At 38.5% G+C, this 9,832-nt stretch overlaps 2 long non-coding RNA genes across 2 annotated transcripts; one reads left to right on the forward strand and one right to left on the reverse strand.

Annotated features, from left to right (window-relative positions):
• Positions 1-204: 204 nt before the first annotated feature.
• Positions 205-2,766, reverse strand: LOC135288394 (uncharacterized). The gene is made up of 3 exons (XR_010351526.1): positions 2,651-2,766; positions 1,204-1,327; positions 205-373 (listed from the first exon to the last, which is right to left on the reverse strand). It is a non-coding gene; the product is annotated as an uncharacterized LOC135288394 (long non-coding RNA).
• Positions 2,767-2,885: 119 nt separating this feature from the next.
• LOC135288398 (uncharacterized) lies at positions 2,886-8,557 on the forward strand. The gene is made up of 2 exons (XR_010351529.1): positions 2,886-3,141; positions 8,430-8,557. It is a non-coding gene; the product is annotated as an uncharacterized LOC135288398 (long non-coding RNA).
• Positions 8,558-9,832: the final 1,275 nt, after the last annotated feature.

Below are 9,832 nucleotides of genomic sequence, written 5' to 3' on the forward strand. Positions count from 1 at the left end.
ATTTACCTTTCATTTTTGGTTCCTAAGAGATTGAGTTGCATTCTGATCTTTAATCTCTGCACTTTCACTGTTTCCTTCTACTTGTTAAAGGATCGTATCCCCCTAACACCTTCCTTACTGAATCAGGAAATACATATTGTTCCAGTTTCAGATTCTGCAACATTGTTGAGGGCATACAGACCTAAACAGAAGCTGAATGGACCATTTAGCAGACAGCAGTTTCACGTATTCAACTGCCTACAAACAGAAACCCAACAGGGCTTAGCTGACACAAGCTATGATGGGTTTCTTCAGGCTTGAGGAGTTTGCCATATCCTCTTTTAGAACAGGTACTGCATAACTCTTGGTCATATTGCAGCCTTTAGGAACATTCCTGCGAGGGAAAAGAAAACACCCTATCAATTAGAAGTTTTTTTATATTTAATATATTTAAAATGCATATATAATTTTCTTTAAATTATTTAAGGATGATTTCTCCAAAGAAGGTGTCATTGTTTGGATGCAATTGGAAACTGTGTGTCCCAAGAAACCAAGTTAAACAATTTGATTTTTGTGTGTTTCCTACACACAGGACTTTTTAATTAAGGAAGGAGGAAGGAAATGGTAGAAACGCAAAGCTGCAGTATTTCTTTCACTGCTTCTTACTTGTAGGGAACTGATCCCAGGAAAATAATGTCCCATTTTCTATATTCCATATACAAAATACTATTATGTTAGCAGCTTTGTGTCAGCCAAATATAATTGAACTCCTTTTCCTCAGTGTTAGCACATTTCTGTGTGTTGCTCTGTTGTGTTTTACGTGGACAGAGATGTGACAAAGGCCTCATCGTTGCAGTCAGAACACTGTATGTTTTCTGGTAGCCCTCTGGTTGGAAGAATGGGCTGGGATTTATATTCCTTTGCTCTGTAGGACTCTTCAAGCATGTTTTTTGGTCAGAATCACCAGCCGATTTGAACGTGGTCTGGACTGGCCTCTGCTTGGTCTCAGGACATCCTCATTACTACTCACTGCTGCTGAATGGCTGACAACACTACTCTACAAGGAGAGAATGCACTTTCATGGTGCCTAACTTCAGGCATCTAAATTAGGCTGGAAATATGTATTCCATAGAAAGTGATTTCTTCATTTTGAACTCTGAATTAACTAACTAAAAGGAATAGACTTAGGTGGAGTGACTACTTGTTTGCCAAAGTAATCAATACCTCTTCCTCAATTGTTGAAAGTCAAAATAGTTCCACTGAAGACAAAGAATCCTCACTCCATCTTCACCATTACAAAACTCCTTGTGTCCCTTTGTCCAACATATTCAAAAAAGCAAAAATATACCTAAAGGGGCAAGAAGTGGCTTTTATCAGAAAGGGTGATGTTTATTCCAGTTCGGCATGGAAAATTGCTGTGCAGAAGTCTTTGAAGAGTTGGGCTTGAAGCTTGACGCTGTTTTATCATCCAGCCATTTGCTTATTTTTTTTCTCAGAACTTTTTGAAGTCTGTGAATGTATAATTTATGATGCTTCCCTCTGTCTTGTGACAATGAATGCCAATGGGCTTCTTGAAGCAGAAGCTTATCCTTTGAGAAGTACCTAACTGAAGAGCTCACTTAAACTTCAGTGATTCTCCATTCTGCTTTCAAGATCCACAAACTTAAGCACTTACAGCACTTGCACAGATTTTGCTGAGAGTAACATTTTGGTGAAATACAATCCTAGTGAATCTTCTGATCCTTGAGTCCTTAAACTTTCTTACTATATGAGCTACTTTTTCCTGGCAATACAGTTTTGTTGATGCTGGCTACAATTCTTACCCATCAGAGATAAACAGGCTTCATATGCTGCAGCTGGGTAATAATGCCTGGTTTTCCTTTATTTCTTTCTGCACCAGCACAGGCACCACTCTGTAGAATCCTTCCAGAGCCATCAGAGAGGTCTTCCCATGTGAAAAATGCAGACAAGAATGTCCTAATATACAGATGTGGCTTTGAGCACCCTGATCTCATGCAAGATGTTCACGCCCATGGCATGGGGTGGTTGGACTAGATGGTGTTCAGAGCTCTCTTCCACCCCTTCCATACCATTCTGTGATTCTGTGATTCTATGATCCCTCTTTTGTGCACCTCTGAGAAGCACCTGGCTTAGTCTTTCCTATCCCAACACATAACATTGCTGTACACAGCAATTATAGTGTCTCCTTAGCTTTCCCTTTTTCAAACTGGACAAATCCAGCTTTCTTAGACTCTCTTTCTACACTTTTTAAATTTTCCTACTATTTTATGCAAAGGTTTTTTACATTACATAAAAATCAGCATATGTAATTTTCTTCTTTTGAATTATTACTATCTTTAATATGAAGGCCCCATGTAAATATAGATACAGTGTAAAATTTCACAGAAATACAGAAAGAGAAACACATAAAACTGAAAACTACATGAGCAAAAGCTTATTCTAGTCTATAGGGTTTTGTGATTTGGGTTTTTTTCCAAACCTTTATTGCAATAACATTGCCATCTCCAGGGTGAAATGTATTTGAGATCATTGGATGAAAAGCACTCGGCAGCAGAAATGACCTCTTGCCAGCACAATGAAGAAAATGTTAGTTTTTTTCCTCTATTATTATGATTATTTTAGAGAGAGAGACAGAGAAATAACTGGGCACCTGAAAGGTTTCCTCTACTCTCACAAACTGAAAACCTCTTATTTCTTTTCTGTGGCAAGTACACTTTAAAGAAACAAGAGACCATGAGCCATCCATTTAGCTGTGAGCAAGTCCCATGACAAATGAGTATCTTAGGGAGACTCTGAAGTTAGTCACCAGAGTCCCCCATTGTGACTTCCCTGATGACTTCACTTTTATTATTGCATACCAGGACTATAACGCCAGGGTGGCTGAGCAAAGCACAACACATCCTTTACTCCCTGTATATACTGAGACCAGGTGTGCTATAACTCTGTTATGTATGAGATATGATTGCCTTGTGGCAATGCCAAGCTGCTTCCTTGGACTCCAGACCTCTTATCTCCACAGTGGGAGTGATCCCTTTCTGGTTAATGAAATGAATGGACAAAATTCAGCCAACATGAAAGGGAGTTCTTGCAGCATTGGGGAGTGGCTCTGTGGTATTTGCCAGGAAGTACTTGCTGACAAAGGTACAGTTCATCTGATACCTGGATAGGTCATGGCTAAGAAATTCTGTTAGTTGGGCACATTTTGATCACTGCCACAGGCACAGGAAAATATGGATTGTTATGTTTTTACATGTGTTGATCATAAGCCACCAAACACAGAATCACACATTAATCAGGAAAATGGAGATTTACAAAGTGAAACAAGTCAGATGTTTCTTGATCATGTCTTGTATACATTAATACCAATTACTTTGGAAGAAAGCAAAACTGTGCTTGCTGAACAGTTATGCCATATATTTTCCAGAAAAAATCCCTCTTAGTGACCACTGGATTCTGTTCTGAAACATGGGGAATTAAATACTAGAAAGGTGAATTTAATCTTAAAAATGTGGATTTGAGTAGTGTGTATCTTTGCCACATTTGTGTAGCCTTTCCTGAGTCCTGTAATCTGCCTTGATGTTGCAACACATGGCTAATAAAAAATGTGCAGGGAGAAAAAGGAGAAGGGAGTGTATACTCACAGCACTTTTTAACTAGGTAATGGAGCTGTATCAATGAAAAGGTTTGCTTCCCTGGGCTCTGTGGACTGCTAATGGAGACAAATGGATTCTTCCAGACGGGGACTCAAGGTGGAAGCAGCACTTTGACCACTGCTCTGACTCATTCCAGGGCAGAGTTGGTCTTTTTCTCTCTGCTGATTTCACAGCCAGCAAAGCATTGACCTGCTGCCCAAAGCTGTCACTCTCACAGGTGACAATGGCTTCCACACTGCAATATCCTTTTCCACTTTTCTAAGTGTGTGCATAAGAAAAGGGGCCATTGGCTGACTTTTTTAAGTATCTACAAAGGGCCTTTGGGGAATGAGGAGCAGGGGTAGCAAAGAGAAGGGTAAATGCTAAGAAACAACACCTGAAAGTGAAGACATATTTATCTGACTTGACTGCTTACATTGCAACTCTGTTTCCCAGGTTTCAATAACAATCCCATATGGCCATGGCTGAACCATCTCATGCTACTTTTACTGACTTTTTAATATCTAACAAAATGCTTTAAATCAATATAGCCAATAAGATGTCTTGGTGATGGTATATAAAGTAATGAATGATTAAATAAACCTAGAGCTAAAAATTGATTTCTTAAAGATTTTTAATCCTATCTCCCTTCTGTTGCTAGACTTGTGCTGTTACACTTAGCTCAGCTGGTGGCTGTTTGAAAGTACGGTGTCTATAAGTCCATATTATAGTGATAGCTGGACCCACATATGCTTGGCTTTGTGTATTGGCTCCATGTGATTAATTACAACACAAAGTACTTCTTCAGCTGGGACCCCGTGGATAAACCTGGCTGGTTGTATACCTGTTTTAACCTGTTGAAAATGACTGCAGAAAATGTTAGGGAATGACCTTGTGAGCCCTTGGTATTTTGATTCATTTAGTTGGATGTAGAAGGGTTGCTAAAAATGAGATAAGTACAGAAATAAAGTAAGCCAGTCTGAGGCATAGCCAGCATTTAACATTCCTTATCTATATGACAACATAATTGTTGGTGCTAACCTCAGATTCTGTCTTAAGTAGATCTATCAGCATTTTTTCAGGGGAAGTAGTCCTTGAAGCATTCATACATCACTAGGGGTGAAACTGTTACAAGTCCATCAATGACATGCATCAATGACATACAATAGATGCTTGTATGAAGACTGATGAAATGTGAAAATCCCATCTGCAGCTCCTGGGGGTCTCAGAGGCAGACAGGGGACCTCAAAGAAACCAAAAGGATGTGTGGTACCCAGCAAGCAGCTTTCCTCATCATGCTTGTTTTCATGTTTACTCCAATAGATTTGCATCTTCTTTCTCCATTCAGTGAAATTTGCTTGGTAAAAGGAACCCTGTTTGGTCATTTGGAAAAATGCTGTTTGGATGGGGAGTGCAGCCCACCAGCTACATCAGAACCTCCATATTCCATCTTTCTGAGTAGCTTTTGCTCAGTTTCAACTGGTGCCAACCCGCTTACAGTAAACTTCTTATGGTATCCAGTGCTTGATTGCGTAGTTTTCTGTTTCTACAATGTGTCATACTTCAGGAGTGGCTGTAGAGAAGTCCAGAGAGCCAAGAAAAACCCACATTCATTTGAATGTCTACTCTAACATCATGTGATGGCATCTAATCCTTTTTTCCTGAGTTTCAGAACCCTCTGCTTTTATCATCTTTCCCACACCTGTCACTTGCCTAACCAGCCAGTTTCCTTGCCCTTTCTATAGCACAAGATTCTCCAGGGTTATCCATGTCATTCATAAAGGTGTGCCAAAGAAGGCACTCTCAACTTTTTTTCAGCATGAAAAGGGAACCTCTCCATTGCTAAGTTTAGCCTAAAGTCCAAAGCCACCTCACAAAAGCAGAGTCACAGATAGCGTCAATGCCTTGTGTCTGCAGCCATTGAATTCCAATGGTTTCATTTCACCCTGTATTCCTGTGCTCTCAAATCCCTCTACAGTACTTTGGATGGCATTATCTGTAAATACAATGGCAGCATTTATGTATTCCTTATTGACTTGTAAGTAGATTAGACTGAATCAGAAATATCCTGAGAAACACGGAAAAATATTAATTTTCAAGTATATATGTAAAAGTTCTGCTCTGTACAGCACTTCATGACTCATTCAAAGATATTTTCTTTTCCCCCACACAACACTTCATTCTCTAACTTCCCAAGTTGTTTGTCATCTTGTTTTTCAGAAAATTTTCCTTTCTGAATTGCCATCAGGTTCCTCACCAGCAGCTCAAGAATCCAGTAATGCTGGTGGAATTTTGTGCAGAGATTTCTGCCTGAATCTTCCTTTTATCTATGTTGCATTTGATTTTTTGAATGAATTAAGTGGAGAAAAACAGTAGAACAATATTTTCTTAAAAGTTCATTTGCTTTCTAATTTGGAACCTTACCACCAATACTATTTTCTGTTATACAGAAAGGGTAGTACTGGACAAAGTCCTGTAAAGAACGTTGCTCCAGTGACTGAAGATCTCTTCAAATAGTCTTGCACTGTATTATGCTGTTTGCTCCTACAAATATAAATTCAAAGCTTTAGGACTAATTTCAAATTTAATACTCTAGCAGAGTAAGTGTCTACTAGAAATTTTCTACTGGTAAAATGAGGTGAAGAAAGAATACCACTTGTCAAAAGTCAGTCAAGGGATTTAGTGATGGAACAAAGTTCAGAAATTTGCAACTTCCAACTTGAATAAATGCGCTCACAGCACACCTTCATCTTAAGTTATGATAATAGTAATGCTGATTTTTTCCCATTTTTCCTTTGAGTAACTGCCCAGACTCTTACTTCACAGTCTGGGGACAGCAGAGAGTGTGTTTTGCAATTAAAAGTTAGGGAGTTTTTAATGAGAGCACCAAGGCTGATTCATAGTTCAAAGTTAGGCAGGTTTCTTTTTCTTTCTTTCTTTTATTATTTTTTTAATCAAAAGCAAATCATTCATTTTTATCTCAGACAAAACTATGATAAAAGCTAATTCATTGGGCAGGAAGCAGGAATGTAGGGAGTTACTGATGAAATTTAACTGAAAAAAATTAGAGGTCTAATATTTTATTTCATTTCAGCAGTGTAATAAATCTTATAAAAGGCATTATACAATTTCTCCTTGAAGATTTTGCAATGTGATAATGATGCTGTGCCCTTGCCAGCCAATTTCTTGATTTGTTCAGGTTATTCCAATAATATCTACATTTCACGGGAGAGTATTTACATTAAAATCTTCCCTGAGATTTGTCATGCCCTGTTGTCATCATGTTTTCTCCTGTGTCACCTTCAAGGGCTGATAGGGCATGAAAATCTGTAGGAATAAACAGGACTTGAAATCCCTAGTGAAAGAAGCTGTGCCTCAGCTCTGTGGGGAACTGAGCTCCTTCACTCCCACTGATGTCATTAACACTCCAGGAGACTCAGCATTTTGGGGAGGATGCTCAGTGCCTAGAAGAATCAGGATGTAATTGCCAATTTCAGGCTTATGTACAAAGCCATGTCTCAGTCCAGGACATGGGAAGGAAGAAACAAGCTGGCTTCAGAAAGTCATACACAAACATCACCAGTTGCTTTTGTACGAGTAGGTGTCCCTTCAGAGAGGAACTTTTTCTTTTCTAAAGACTCCTGCCTCATAATAATAGACTGAAAAAGATGCACAGCTATTCTCCCAGAGACACATATTCTCTTTAGCTTGTGTGCTTGATCCTAGAAATGGAAAGGCATACAGGGAATAAAAATGGCTGTGTTTAATCAGATTAAATGGATATCTCATTAGTTATTCCACATAATTGGAATCTTTCACAAACCGAAAGAATGGACCTTTAGTATAGCTTAGTTAAAACTGGGAGTTTGTTGCTGAGAGTGGGGTTAATAAGGAAATCTTAAAGGCAGGTCTGAGACAGACCTGAGATGTTAAGAAGCCAGTGATGGGAGATTATAGTGTAATGGATCTTCTATCAAGAAGATCCATTATAATATAGGAACTATCTCTATAGTCAAGGAGAGAACAGGTTTTGTTCATTGATTAACCAGACAGGTCAGATCAGAGACTGATAAGATTCTTGAAACATCCTATAAAGAGACCTTAACATATTCTTTAACATATAAAGAGACGGAAACATATTTTGAAACCAGAATATGGTTTGTGGGGGGTTGTGGAAGAGGTGTGTAGGTATGATATAATATGAAACTGGACAAACAGTTCCCTGAAGGGCTGGGGTTTTTTTTGAATGTTTTGTGTTTGGTTGAGAGGTTGTTTTATTCTGTTTCAGAGTCTTTAAAAATATTTTACAGCTGAAAACACAACAATTTCTGGGCTTGTAGGAATTCCTTATTTCCTCAAATTGTCTTATAAATTTACCATGCTTTCAAGATAGCAATAGAATATAGAAGTATGGAGTATGTGGTTAATTTGCATTTTCCATTTGTAATAGTGTAATGGATGTGCTAACTTTGTATATATCTAATGGATGAAAAATCACCTCCCCCATCTATCATTGAATGAGGAACTTCAACATCAATCATCATTTCAGCTGTTCTGTGGTCCACATGTAGCACTGGCCTCAGCCACAGCTCGTACTGGCATTACTCCACATCACTGCATATTGGAGCATTACCTTACCCTATGTGTGCATGGAGAATGCAAGTGTATTTTTATGGTGTATACCAGAATCCAACAGGAAGTAATTGCATGGTCTTACCTGCAAATGTGACAAGAATAACTACAGGCACAGAAATATATTGAGTAGAAACCTGTTATTTTTCCATTCTTATCTTGCAGGCCAATTTCCCTTCTGCTTCTCATAAACTGTACTCTCTGAAAAGTGGCCAGTATGAGAAAGAAAGGATTCAATACCTTATGGACAACGCACCTCCCCATCCCAAAAAGAAAAAGGATTGATGTTGTAATGTGGTGTCAGTATCAAATGTGATTGCACATAAGGGGGCATGAAAGCTTAGATTGCCTGCTTCTGTCTAAGCACTCACCTGGGCACTACAGCTGGTCTGTACTGCTCAGTGATGTGGGTCCTGGAGAAGAACTATGAACATTAAACCCCCTGGAGTGAACATTCCCCTTCTTTCTGGACAGCTGGACTCAGTGTGGCTTGATCCAGAACCATGCCAGACAGAGGTCCTTGCAAAGTAAGGTCCTGCAACTTGAGCTTTCTACCAAAGTGCTGGCCCCGCTCCAGCCCCTGGGAACGAACACTGGGGGTGGTGGGAGCCTGAGCCCCTTGAATTCCACTCACTGCTTGATGCAAGTACCATACAAGATGGTATTTCAAAGTAACCTATGGTCCAAATTAGCAAATGCACAGCCCTGGCACTTCACTGCCTGTCAAAAAATTCCCTCCTCTGGGCATTTGTTCAAAGACAGAGACAGTCTTTGCCAACTAGGCCATGTTACACATCCAAACATTAGCATATTTCTGTTAAAACATATGTTATTTTGTTCAATTATGACATTTTGCTTCATTCTTAGCCTGAAACGATATTTGAGATATCACCCCTATACTCCATAATTATAAAGATATATCCTATGCATTGCACTGAAAAATTGTAAGAGCATACAGACTACTCAGGCATTCTATTCTTTGAGTACAGCATAGAGAATAATTATGGTTTCTCATATTCTCTCAGTAATTAATTTGAAGAATTTAATTATATTTTTCATATTAATTATTAATGTATTATTCACCCAACATAGTCAGTTCATAATTCATAGATGTATTATTCAAGTAATTTAGTTGATGAATTTCATAGTTTTGAATAAGTTATTCAATTTTTTTTAAATTATTCACTCAGCTCTAGGAATTTCTGTTGATGCTTGAATATCAGCCATAGTATGGCAACTTCTTTTTTTGCAGGGTCTTGTGAACATCTGACATTAAGTCCAAAAGCTAATAAAATGCTGTCCAGTCCTTAAGTGTTCATTTATATAAGGTTACTTTACAAATAAATGGCATTTTATTCTGAGCAACAAGTTCAAATTTGGGATCTTTTTGCCCATTTACATTTAAATTTAGTTTCATTATAGAACATTCTCATAAACGACAAGCCTTATTTGCTGCATTTCACCCTCATTTAAATTAGATGGAGCACAGTCCTCATATTTAACATTCACTGATGCTAAGATTACACCGATGATGACCTATCCATCCCTTAGTCTATGAGTTTTGCCAT

This window comes from Passer domesticus, chromosome 1, assembly GCF_036417665.1.
Source record: "Passer domesticus isolate bPasDom1 chromosome 1, bPasDom1.hap1, whole genome shotgun sequence".
Taxonomy (NCBI): Eukaryota; Metazoa; Chordata; class Aves; order Passeriformes; family Passeridae; genus Passer; species Passer domesticus.